Source organism: Carassius auratus, chromosome 9, assembly GCF_003368295.1.
Source record: "Carassius auratus strain Wakin chromosome 9, ASM336829v1, whole genome shotgun sequence".
Taxonomy (NCBI): domain Eukaryota; kingdom Metazoa; phylum Chordata; class Actinopteri; order Cypriniformes; family Cyprinidae; genus Carassius; species Carassius auratus.
In genome coordinates, this window is record NC_039251.1 from 13525935 (window position 1) to 13529976 (window position 4042).

Genomic DNA, 4042 nt, shown 5'->3' on the forward strand with positions numbered 1-4042 from the left:
AATAATTTAAAACATAAAAAGCATTCTATAGATATATTTATCATGTTGGTGAAGCGTTCCTGCTATAAAGACCAAGAAGACAGAAATCGCATCCTGTTTGTTTTCCTTATTTTACAAAAGCATAAGGTTTTGTTGATATTGTGAGTGCACACATGTACAAGTAGACCCTTTGGAGTTCCGAATGATGCATACTCTTACCTTTATGAGCAAAAATGACGGCGCTTTTTTTAATTTTTACTGTCATAAAAAAAAAAAAAAAGCAAGCTGGCTCCTCCATGTCCTGCAAAGCGCTCACTCTCCGCACAAACGATTGGATATGCGCCTAACAGTGCTCATTTACCTAAGTTAAATGTTTAAAGTAATACTGTGAAATGCATGAAGTGTAGGCCTATTATGTCTGTTTATTTTAGGTAAGTCTTGTTGGTTTGAGAAGGCTAAATGGATCAAACATGCTCAACTTACTGTTTGAACGAGCTGCAGCGTGCTCGTTCCTTTAAAAATCAAAAACTTGAATTTACCAAACCCCAAATTTTCCAAACATATTTCAAAATTAACTTAAAGAAACAAATAGAAATGACAACTTTTCTATTAAAAATCAAAAGTGAACTATTTTAATAGATGTGTAATAGGGAAGAGAGAGAGAAAAAAAAGTCACTGTATCCAGTCGACTTGGGCAAAGAATTCACACAAGCTGTTGGACAAAGGCCGGGCCCATGCAGGGCTCTCTATTCGTTCCCTTGTTTTAATTAGAAGTTCTCCCCCAGCTATGTCCCAAAACTGCCAGGGCTCATATGCACCTGCATATCCTGGACCCAGACTATTCCACTGAGGAGACAGATGTGTACTTTAGGTGCTGTTATCATTACCTTAAAGCCTTCCTTAGGGCAAAAATAGGACAAAGCCAAAATTATTATTAATGTACTTATTCACACGTACGTCATCCATGCGTACGTTATCCAGACGCTTATCCACGCGTACGTTATCCAGACGCTTATGCACACGTACGTTATCCAGACGCTTATGCACACGTACGTTATCCAGACGCTTATGCACACGTACGTTATCCAGACGCTTATCCAGACGCTTATCAACGCGTACGTTATCCAGACGCAAAGTAAAAAAAATCCTTTCTTTGCTACGCCGCCGCCACGCCGCCGCGCAGTTTGAGCGCAGCTCCAACACGTGACCGTGACGTCTGACGTCTCATATCTTACGTCTGACGCCTGAATACTATGGGATTTTGGCCAGACGGCTGGCGAGCGTATACACGTTAGTTCTCCTCTCAGTTTGCTTAGTGAGTAGCAGAACTTGCACAAGATACACCTCATAGATGTTACAATGTTATATTAAAGAGCTCGTCCGGACGCTATAGATGATTGCTTAGTTTTGCAAATCAAATGCATAAACCTATGGCGCTCCGATGAGATCTTTAATATGACATTGTAACATGCACTCGTCTCACTGAACGTCACGTCTGCGTCTGTCGAACGTCACGTCTACGTCTGCCAAACGTGACGTCTGCGTCTGCCGAACGTCACGTCTGCGTCTGCCACATTAAAGTTCGACTTTGTGAACGTGACGTCTACGTCTGCAACTTATACAGTTTGGCTGCCTGAACGTCACGTCTGCGTCTCGTCTGTATTCTTCCGTTTTTTTTTTTTTTTCATCAATAGCGCACATTTATCTAGAGTAAAAAAAAATAATTAGTATGGTGAAATGCATGAAGTGTGTTTCTTTTTTTCTTTTCTTTTTTTTTTCTTATACATATATTTTATTTAAGGCAAGCCTTGTTGATTTGTGAAGAAGGCTAAATTGATCAAACATATGCTCATTGCGCTTCCTGCTGCTGGCCTCTTGGTTGTTCCTTAGAAAGAAAAAAAAAACGAATGTTCCAAACATATTTCTAAAATAATTTAATAAAGAAACGAAAATAGATATGACCACTTTGCCATTAAAAAACAAAACTGAAATATTGTAATTGCTGCAACATCAGCTGTGTATGGGAAAGAGAGAGAGCAAAAGACGGGGCATCAGTCAGACTCGGGACTAGAATTCTGATAAGCTGTGCAGGGCTCTATTCGTTCCCTTGTTTCAACTAAAAGTTCCCCTGGGCTTGGCGGGCCTCCAAACTACCCGGACCCTTATGCACCTTCATACCCATTATTTTCTCTTGCAAATATAACAAATGGTATAATGTTTTTTTTTTATTTTTTTTTTTATTTTTTATTTTTTACATCAGTTAAACAAGAACTCAATAATAACAGACTTCTGTTTAAGACACACCATATTGCCTATTTTTGCTCTATTTCACGAATAAATATAGCTCATTCCAAACAGAGGCACGGTGCTGTTTTGTGTCTCTGAGCATCATGACAGTGTTTCATTCCTGAATTAATCAACCGTTAAATGATCAATAACTCACTTATTACAGTTTTTCTGAATGCTTAAGCGTTAATCGTGATTCTTGTAGCACAATTTCTAAAACTATTAATACGTATAGCAAAACTTAAAGCACAAACACTGCTTTGCACTCAGTTTGAAATTTTGTAACACACTTTGCAAAACTGTAGGCACAATTTACTGCACAACACTCTTTTTGCAGAACTTTAAACACAACTCACTGCTTACACTCAATTACCAACACACTCCTAGCAAAATTATACACATGCATGGCTATCATTAACACTATTTTGCCCACTGTCTGGCACACTTTCAAATGTGAAAACTGTTTTAGATAATAAGTTCACTTTGCAATCAGCCTAAGCACTATAAATAAGTCACAGGTAAGCTGTCTGTGTGGAGTTCAATGGATGGAGCAGTAAGAGTGAGAAGAGTGAGAATCAGAGGAGGCCGAGAGAGAGGACGTGGAGGTGAAGAAGCGAGAGGGTTAGAGGAAGTTAGAGGAAGAGGACAAGGAGGTGCAAGAAGAGGACGAGGAGGGGAAAGAGGGAGGGTAAGAAGAGTAAGATATAGAATGACTGATGACATCAGAGCTACAATAGTGGACCATGTCATCAACCATGTGATGACCCTGAGGGAAGCTGGCCAACGGGTTCAGCCTAATTTGAGCCGCTACACTGTGGCAAGCATCATTAGGACATTTCGAAATGAGAATCGTTAAGTACTTTGTAGCACTGCCATACTCTAATGAGAAACACAACAGTACCATACATGCAATAATACTGAAATTGTTATTTTACAGAATTGCTAGATGTCCAGATGTTGGGGGCAGAGGAAGAATGTTCACTCCAGAGCAAGAGACCCATATAGTGAACATGGTGATTGCCAATAATGCAATAAGACTGCGCGAAATACAGCAGCGCATAATTGATAATGACACAATCTTTCAAAATATACACAGTGTAAGCGTTTCTGCACTAAGTCGTGTACTTGTGCGCCACAGAATCAGAATGAAGCAAATTTACAGAGTTCCTTTCGAGAGAAACACAGAACGTGTAAAGCAACTGTGATATGACTATGTGCAGGTAAGCTATAGTGTCATTGGTTCTGAATTTGGAAGTGCATACTGTAGTGCTGTGCATGGGCCTGATGTGTTGCATTCGTTTGGTCTTGTCCAGAGAGTGATGGAACTAGAAGCAGATGCCATGGGACATGAGCTACTTTTTGTAGATGAGGCCGGTTTTAACCTCAGTAAAACCAGGAGACATGGCAGGAACATTACTGGACACCGTGCCATCATCAATGTCCCAGGACAACGTGGTGGTAACATAACCATGTGTGCAGCTATAAGCCAAAATGGTGTTGTTCACCATCATGCCACCATAGGCCCATAGAACACTGCACACATTATTGCATTCCTGGACACCTTATATGACATGCTCACTGTTCAGAGACCAGAGCATACCCGATATGTCATCATATGGGACAATGTTAGTTTCCATAGGGCTGCTTTGGTCCACAACTTGTTTATAGACCACCCATCCTTCATGGCACTCACTCAACCTCCCTCCATACTCTCCATTCTTAAATCCCATCGAGGAGTTCTTCTCTGCCTGGCGCTGGAAAGTGTACGACCGTCATC

At 40.5% G+C, this 4042-nt stretch overlaps 1 long non-coding RNA gene across 1 annotated transcript; it reads left to right on the top strand.

The window, feature by feature from the left end:
• The first annotated feature begins 2581 nt into the window (after window positions 1-2581).
• On the top strand, window positions 2582-3662 carry LOC113108426 (uncharacterized). The gene is made up of 3 exons (XR_003292786.1): window positions 2582-3278; window positions 3404-3485; window positions 3579-3662. It is a non-coding gene; the product is annotated as an uncharacterized LOC113108426 (long non-coding RNA).
• The last annotated feature ends 380 nt before the right edge of the window (window positions 3663-4042 follow it).